We start from the raw sequence: 10290 nt of genomic DNA on the forward strand, positions 1-10290 counted from the left end.
ATATCATCAATCCTACAATATATTCCTAACAATCTCCCCCAATTTATGTCTACTAGAATTGTAGGCATAACTTTATGAGGACCTGATGATAACAAAACACCTTATACAAATGGAACATTTAATAGCAGATAAAATGATTAGTGCTATAAATTTTATTGATAGTTGATAAAAGAAAGTTCAAAAAGTCTCACAAGCTTTGTTCAAGGTGCTTCTCTAGTCTGAGCAAAATAATCTTTTCTTATTAAGTGTCTGGTCTTTTTCCCAGTTTTTCATTTTTCTCTTCTATCTAGTGTTGGAGTTGTCTGTAGAACTCAGATTTATCTTCATTGGATTGATCTAGCATCTCCTGCATTTCCTTGAGAGTTTCATTGATAGATATTTTTAGTTGATCTTCTAATCTGAAGAATCTTCTGATATTTTTTTCATCCTTGAACTCCGTTAACCAGTATGGCCTCAAGCACTCTATTTCCAGTATAAGGAATAGTTAAGACACTTGGTAGTGCACTTGGGTCTCTCCAGCTTTGTCTTATTTGTTCAATTTTGTTGAGTATCTCCTTTTTGGCCACCATGGTGAATCCAAAGTTTTTCTTAATTGTAGAGAATACTTTAACTGAGACAGAGTAGCCTTCATTAAGAATCCTATGAAGTTCCACCCTTGTAACCGAATACTAATATTTATGGGAGTCTTTTATGGGCATCAATTGCTCCCACTTCATCCAGCTCATCCAAGTAAAGATGAATATCTAAAAACTCATTTATGTCATAAATAAAGAGTTGATCTCCTTTGTTGACTGTTGGCATAATGATGAACCTTGATTTCAGCTTGCTCCATTATGGGCAAGGTTTGTTGATTTGTAGTAGTAGACTGGGTTGGCATTGGTTCCTCCTTTTGTTCTTCTTCAAATAATAGCTTCCTTTTGGCTCTTTCCTTTATTCTTTTTACATATTTCTTCTTTGGTTCCTCCATCTTTTCAGTTTCAGTTATGATGGAAGGCTTCTCACTTTCTGACTTGGTGGAAAGCTTTTCAGCTTGTTCCTTAGCTTCTAAGGCAGCCTGCCTTTTCTGATTCTTGAGCCTCAACTTTTCTTCTTTCTTGGCTTCTCCAAATTGGGGATGTCCAGCCATCACACAAATGAGTTAACCATGTCTGTTGATTTTTGTTATTCTTTTCTTCAAGACCGAGTCTTTTGGATCTTTATAATTTGCAATGGAGTGACCAAGCAGCTTCTTTTCATCAGGTTGAGGAGTTGCATGGACTAGGTCCATAGGATTTTTGCTTGAATGTTTTGATGAATGATTCTTGGGCTTCAAAATCACAGTGGCCTTTTGATGTCTTCTAGCTGAGGTTTGACCCCTTTCCATATTCCCCAACCTCAATTCATTTATTGGAATTTGTCATAATTGAGTGAAATGTTTCACAGACTTGTCTTGATTTTCAATTAGACCAAATACCTTTTCAATTCTCTCATCAATTTTCTGCATATTTTCTTTCAGCTTGAGTTCAGTTGTTGCTATGTTGATCAAGTCAAAACTGTCTAACACTGGTGGCTTTGAGAAAGTAATGGATGGAACAATTAAATTACTGACTTGAATGTGCACATCCTTCTCCCCCTTACTAACTCGGACAATTTCATCATTCTCCCCCTTTTTCTTATCATAAAATTGAGCAGGGTTGGAAGTTTGAGCAGCCACCAGTTATTGTAGTAGTTGAGTCTGAGTTTCCTGATTTGACAGAATTTGAGGAACCGAGTTCTCCACTTTTGTCATCCTTTAACCCAAATCCTCAACTTTCCAATTCAAGTCATAATCTTTCCTTGATATTTTAATTTAAGCTCGTCATGGTGGAATCAGGAAGTTTAGCATCCAATCTCTTATAGATATCCTCCTTGACTTGTGCAATATCATGCTTCTGTACATCTACAGTCTAATTATGTTGGAGAGTTTGAATTTTGTGCAACTATAGGGACTCTAGATGTGCTTGTTGAAGACTCTTGGTGTTGGTATTGTTGGTGGCTTGAATGGCAGCTTGAGTTTGATGAATAAGTTTGAACAAGGTGGATTTGAAGTGATGATAGTTGAAGTCCTTTGAAAACATCCAATATGGAGTTTCTGTTTCTCCCCATATGTTCCTGCCTACCTCTTCAGCATCCTCTCCAAGAGAGTCATCACCAATAGAACCACCAGAGCCACCAGAAGGAAAGTCAAAATCATCACCAGCTGTAGAAGGCAGTGAATTGATTACATCCTTGGCCCTTAGCATAGTAGCTATAGTGTGCACCAAGTTGAGAGTTCTCTCAGCAGCCTCATTGCCCTGTCCAGCTATAAATTTGATATGCTGAAACAGGATGAGTAAATGTCTCGTATCTAAAATAGCTTGATATTCTTTCTAAAATAGTTGTTTCTTTTCTGCATCACTGATATTATTTAACTCACTAGCAGTGGGCTCTTCCCATTCTTCTGTACCTGCTTTTCTCTCAGTATCTCTCTTTTGTTACATCAAAGGCTCCCCTTGGCTTACCGCCCTCACACCCTCACCTTGACCATCTAAGGTGGGACTTCTCTCACTTTTTCCATGCTGGAAGAAATAGCATGCAATTATTCACATTTTTCCTCTCCTTTTGCCTGAGAGCAACTCAGCCTCTCACTCAAGTCACTCCCTTCCCTTAGTCCTAAGAGTGATTGAACAACCACTAATTCATCTACACTAGTAAATGTTTGGAAATTTTAAGTTGTGTAGAGACTTCCAACGGATGAGAGACATCCGTCAAAATAGTATAGTTGTAAGTATCAACGGATAATTACTGTAAAGCTTATCCGTCGAGAGACAATCAGTTTTCGATGGATGAGGAATATCCGTCAAGAGAGTAGAAATTATAGAGTTAGGAGTTGAAACTACTGTAGAATATGTGGTGATTGATTTGAGATTGCGCACAGATTTCTCAGTAGCCTCATAAAGAAATGGCAAGTGAGCCAACAAATCATCAATAAGATGATGCTCACTTGCTTTAGATTTGGGCTCCTCCGTGAGTTTCGAAGATGGAGAATCAGGAATTGATGTGTTTATCATGTCCATATCCATTGAGTTTGTGGGATAATTGTGTGTGTGAGGTGTTCCAATTGTGAGAGATTTTGGCTGTGATTCCATATTTATTGGAGCCACATCAACCTGACTTTGTGATGGTGCAATAACTGAGTCTTTGACTACAGTTGGCACTGCGTGTGCACCCTATGACTCCCCCATTATTTTAGATTTCTTCTTTTTGATATAAGTTTGAGGTTTGTATGTGTCCCTTTCCCTTTTGGCCCGTGATCTTGGTTGAGAGCTTGTTTCAATAGTCATACCCTTTTGAGAGGATGTAACTAGTAATGAGCTAATTTCCTTATTAAGCACTACAGTCTATTGGGAGACTGTAGTGTGGCTGGTTTGGGTCACACAAACCTCACTCTCCTTATTCTTAGGGTTTCTTTGATCGGAGCATGTGAGTCATGGTTGTGGAACATACCTCGTACTTAAAAATGAATGATTGGAGGGAATATCCTCATATGACACGACATTCTGGGGTTCATCAGATTTGTGGAGTATGTCACGTCCTGGGGTCCGCCTGCCACTTGGAGCCATGGAGTCCTTAGTGGACATAAAATCATTTTTCTTCAGCTTCTAGAGCCATATTTGGGCCGAATTATATTATGTCTTACCTCTATTCATTTGGGTTTAAACAAAATATACTATTGATCCAGGTTAAAATAAAAATTAAATAATATGGGTAAGGGAATTATTATCCAGAATTTTGATCATGTGCTGTCAAAAGAATTTCAACAGTTGATATGATATTTTTAAAAATAGGCAATGAATTATTATCCAGAATTTTGATCATGTACAACCAAAAGAATCTCAACCGTTGATATGATATTTTAAAATGGACTATCAATATTATATCCTATTAGAATAACAACTGGATTTTTATTACATATAATTCACCTACCAATATTTGTAACAAAGAATAACTTTATTTAAATAAAAGAAAAATAAGAAATAAAACCTCTAAAGTTAATTGAATATTTTTTAATACAGTAATAACTTGAAAATGATTATATTGTGATATTACTAATCAAACACCATAATGCATGTTATACCATATCCTAATATAATCCTAGATAGAATATGATATGTTCGATTAATCATATATATAAAATGATTACATTGTTCTACTACTTTTCGAATACCAAAATATGATACAACCATATAACTGTAAGTTGAATATGATTAGATGTTTTCAATCGTGTATTGCTATATTATATATATATTCAAAAAATACTTTAATTTAATATTCTTATATTTCTCAATATATGCATATTTGTTGAAATTTTTTTACAACAAATTATCAAAAATTAAAATGGTATTACAAAAGTTACAATATATATATATGTACAAAATTTATAAAAAATTAAAAACTTATATATATATATATTACAAAAAATGTATAATTGAGTTGAGATATTTTAAAACAACTTCAGAGTTATGTAAATTTATTTTTTCTTAGAAGAATCTAAAATATTGAAGTATTGTGCACCAACTGGCTTGTCTTGTGGTTTTTAAATTGATATATAATTATAAAAAATGTATTTACAAATTTCTACATTTTTTATGTTGTAAATTTCTACTTTATTTTACTTTTTAAGTTTTTTTTTTATTTTCAATTATGCAGTTATTTCTATGTATTTTAAATTGTTGTGTTGATTTTTGATCGAATGAAAAATAAATAAATTACGATGAAAATAAAATAAGCTCAAGAGTAGAAGAGGTCATGATAAACAAGTGGTTATCTACTATATTAAATCTTTTCCTAAAGGGGTTTTCTTGCAGATGTCATGGTTTGAGGGGCTCAATATCTACTTGATTCTTTTTGTGATTTAGATTCTTTTTGGCATGTTATTATTGTTCTAACTAAACACACTAGGCATATTTTGCATGGCACATATAGGTCTAGGAGGAACATACATGACATGTATGGAAATAGTTTTACATGTACTAGATAAATGATTAACCCTACAACACTTGAAACGAGATTTGCTACGAGCAAATTTGACATAGTTGTTCTTCCTCTTTATTCCGATTCTAGATTCAAGCTTATCCTTCACTTTCTTGTCGGACAAGTATCCTATGTTGCTCATCTCAAATATTTTAGTTTTGTTGTTTACTCTCCTTAAAGAGCTCTTGCTTGTTGGTTAATCATCTTCAATGATCCTGTCTAGTTTGCAAGTACTGTTTTCTTTGAACAAATAATTTTTATCCCCTAATTTCTCTTCCTTCAATGGATAATTACATTTTGTTGATGCATAATTTTCTGTAGAATATTCTACATCAAAATTTGTTTTTCTCCCTTTTCCAAGCATCTTCACAGAGAGACTCAAGACCCTCAAGGTCTGTGAATTTTCTTGCTATATCTCTAGATTCCTTTCATTTAGCAATTACTTCTTGTTCAAGATTTAATTTCCTTTTTAGAATTTCTTCTCTCTTTAATATCATCAGTAAATCATCTTTAGCAGCTAGACAATCATTCTTAGCATTCTCATAATCAAGCAAATGAAAATCTCTAATAAGTTATTTCTTTCAAATAACAAGGAATTATCATTTTTAATTTTATTATTTTCCTTTTTAAGAGATTTCAGAGTGACATGCAAGTTGTACAATTCAGAAGATTTATTATTGATAGTTTCTTGACATTTATCCTTACTTAACTTAGAGAGACCAGTTCTAATTACATGAATGACACATAATGATATAAAAACTCAAAACAAGATAAAGGACACATAATGATATTAATATGAAGGAATTCAGAGAAATAAAATACCTAATAACCACAAAAAATTATATTATGATTTTGAAGTTGAAGTCTATGTAAGAGTTGCTCAAAGACTTCTAGAAACATGTACATGCCTCAATGACCGTAACTTAACAACTATTTGTAATCACCTACAATGAGATAAGGCTTTAAACTAGATCTAAGACGTGCATAATCAATAATTTTTACGAAATAGGAAAAATAGATAAAAAAAAAGATGAAAATGATCGGAATGAAATATGAGTTTCTGGGTTTTTGGACGGAGATGGATGGACAAAAACAACCCCACCATAGATCGAAGGTTCGACCCCCCTTCCAACACCAATGATAACTCCAAACTTATATCCCTTCTCAGAAGTCTTTTAAAGGCTCCCAATTAGGATTTTAAAGGTTGGGACCTTTGATTCTGACCGTTGGAAGGTTCTAGATTCGGGTCATCTGGACGTCTATGATAGGGACACATGTCCATGAGTCCTTTATCGCTGGAGTGTGACGAAAAAGGGGTTGTCGTGTGCCTGGAGTGTGATGGCGTGTCTGGACCTAGGAATTGGAGCATGTGAGTCATGATTGTGGAACATACCTCGTACTTACAAATGAATGATTGGAGGAAATATCCTAATGTGACATGGATTCTGGGGTTCATCAGATTTGTGGAGTATGTCACGTTCCGGGGTCCACCTGCCACCTGGAGCCATGGAGTCCTTAGTGGACATAGACTCATTTTTCTTCGACTTCTAGAGCCATATTTGGGCCGAATTATATTATGTCCTACCTCTATTCATTTGGGTTTAAACAAAATATAATATTGATCCGGGTTAAAATAAAAATTAATTAATAAGGGTAATGGAATTATTATCCAGAATTTTGATCATATATTGTCAAAAGAATTTCAACCGTTGATATGATATTTATAAAAATAGATAGTGAATTATTATCCAGAATTTTGATCATGTATAGCCCAAAGAATCTCAATCGTTGATATGATATTTTTAAAATGGATTATCAATATTATATCTTATTAGAATTACAACTGGATCTTTATTACATATAATTCACCTACCAAGATTTGTAATAAAGAATAATTTTATTTAAATAAAACAAAAATAAGAAATAAAACCTCTAAAGTCAATTTGATATTTTTTAATACAATAACAACTTGAAAATGATTACATTATGATATTACTATATATTCAAACACCATAATGCATGTTATAGGATATCCTAATATAATCCTAGATAGAGTATGATTAGATGTTCGACTAATCATATATATAAAATGATTACATTATTCTACTACTTTTCAAATACCAAAATATGATACAATCATAGAACTGTACGTTGAATATTATTAGATGTTTTTAATCGTATATTGCTATATTATATATATTTTCAAAAAATACTTTAATTTCGTATTCGTATATTCCTCAATATTTGCATATTGTCAAAAAATTATTACAATAAATTATCAAAAATTAAAATAGTATTACAAAAGTTACAATATATATATATGTACAAAATTTATAAAAAATTAAAAAACACATATATATATATGTTGCGTATATGTTGTGTACTTGATGATTTCATGAACAAAACACCTTAGTAGATCTTACTTAGTGAAATAATGTAGCACTCGACGGATAAGATTTATAGTCCCGACGGATGATGACTTATTATCCATCGAGTGAGTAGCTTATGTAACAATAAGTCTGTAGCAAATTTCTGCATTCATCATTGTATAGATTCTGTAAGTAGTATTCAAGTAATGTTGACTTTAACTAGATATGCAGAGTAGGTTGATTAATTGTACATAGATGATGTCTTGTAATTCTGCATAAATGAAATGAAGTCAAGTGCCAGTTTGCTATCCGACGGATAACCTACAATGAAGTCGACGGATGATCAAATAGACAACCCGACGGATGATCAATAACTCGACGGATGATCATGAACTCGACAGATAAAGAATTCAAATATCTGTTGACAGTGATAACACAGTCACATGCGTCGAGTGGATGCAAATGGAACGTGGTAGCCTATTCAACTGGGTTTTCGAGAACAAAGAAGCATTGCCATTTCCACGCTATTATGAAGATATTCAAAGATGCTCGAATAGAGTAATGAAGTAGCATTGTAATAGACTAGATAGTTTTTATTTTATTATCTTGTCTTATTACTTTGTAATCTTGGTGATATAAAAACCAAGTAGTAGCAACTAAGACACTATCGATCTAAGCAAGAAAGCAGAGAAACATTTGTAAGCAGGATTTTTAGCATTTCTCTGTAGTCTTAGAAGTTCAATTGTTGTAAGCAGCTGTGAGCAATTCTGCACACAGGGTTCTCTCGATATATAATATATATCCATGGTGGAATCATTCAAATCCACCAGAAAGTATTTAAAGACTTTGTTTTTAATTACTTGTGTCTTGATTCACTTAAGTTCTTATTCCGCATTGTGCTAATCAATACACTTATATTTATATTTGAGTTAGAACATTTTATTTCAAGAAAAAGTTTCAAGAATTCCATTCAACCCCCCTTCTGTAATTCTTGTCATATTGTTAAGGGACTAACAATTGGTATCAGAGCAAGCATTTAACTTACAAAGAGTTTAAAGATCAAAATAATACAACAAGATGAACAAGAAGGATGTTGGAGTAAAGATCCCTTTTCTGGATAAAGATAATTACCATCATTGGAAGGTAAAGATGCATCTTCATTTGCTTTCTCAAGATGAGGCCTATGTTGACTGCATAGAAAGAGGCCCTCATGTTCCAATGAGAGCAGCAACAGGAAGCGAGCCATCAGTCCCCAAGCCAAGGCATGAATGGTCTGATCCTGACATTGAACAAGTCAGGAAGGATAAAAAGGCCATGAACATCCTGTTTAATGGAGTTGATGGAGATATGTTTGACAACATTATCAACTGTAAAACTGCCAAGGATGTTCGGGATACAATACAGATAATCTGTGATGGCACTGAGCAAGTTAGACAAAACAAGATGCATCTCTTGATTCATCAATATGAGAATTTTCATAATGAAGAAAGTGAGTCTCCCACTGACATTTTTAGTACGTTTCAAAAACTACTAAATGCTCTAAAGTTGCATGGAATGGTCTATCAGACAAAAGACTCCAATCTGAAATTCCTTTGATCTCTTCCAAAGGAATGGAAACCAATGATAGTCTCATTAAGAAACTCACAAGATTATAAGGAGTTTACTTTGGAGAGACTGAATGGCATCCTGAAAACCTATGAGCTTGAAATAGAGCAGGATGAAAGGATGGAGAGAGGAAAGAAGAAAGGAGGATCCATTGCACTAGTTGCTGAGTTGGAAAATGAGAAGGAAGTGAAGATGGAAGCTGTTGAATCAACTTCAAGGGTCTGTGAAAGCAAGGGCCAGGGGCTTGCAGCTGAGAATGAAGATTCTTTGAGCCAAGATGACATGGAGGACATTGATGAACACCTAGCATATCTTTCCAGGAGATTTGCCAAGCTCAAGTTCAAGAAGAACTTTGGAGCAGCCAAGCCAAATAAAAACATGGTGGATAAATCAAAATTCAAATGTTTCAAATGTGGCTTGGAAGGGCACTTTGCCAGCGAGTGTAGCAAATCAGATTCCAGCAAGAAAAAGTTTGAGCCAGTGGATTATAAGCAAAAATACTTTGAGCTGCTCAAACAAAAGGAAAGGGCTTTCATAACACAAGAAAATGACTGGGTATCAGATGGTCTGGATGAAGATGAAGATTAACAAACACAATAACTACACAGCTGATAAATATGCTCCTAGAAAAATCTATGTCAAGTGTGGTAGTGTAAATCATTTGTCTGTTAATTGCAAATCTGCCATGCCTACTTCCATGTCTGTGCAACCTCAATTTCCTAACATGAATGCCATGCCTCCCATGCCTGTTAATGCTATGTCTACACAGAACATGAATGCATAGTTTGCTAATATGCCATTTGCACCTAATTCTTATTATGCTGCATATAGTATGCCAAAAATGCCATTTAGCATGCCTGACTGGAATAACATGTTTGCACATAGCATGCCATTTCCTGTTAGTTATAATATGTATGATAATTCTGTTGCAATGAATGGTTTCAAAGGCCCAACTCAAATAACTAAGGATGAATCTGAAATTCCCAAGTCAAATGAGATAAAGCCTAAGAAACAGAAAAAGAAAGCTAACAAGTCAGGACCCAAGGAAACTTGGGTACCAAAATCAACTTGATTTGATTTTGATGTGTGCAGGGAAACAAAAAGAATCTTTGGTACTTGGATAGTGGTTGTTCAAGACACATGACTGGTGATTCTACCCTGCTCACAGAGTTTAAGAAGAGAGCTGGCCCAAGTATTACTTTTGGAGATGACAGCAATGGTTATACTGTGGGATATAGCTTGATTTCAAAGGACAATGTCATCATTGAGGAGGTTTCCTTAGTGG

This window comes from Apium graveolens, chromosome 11 (assembly GCF_009905375.1).
Source record: "Apium graveolens cultivar Ventura chromosome 11, ASM990537v1, whole genome shotgun sequence".
NCBI lineage: Eukaryota > Viridiplantae > Streptophyta > Magnoliopsida > Apiales > Apiaceae > Apium > Apium graveolens.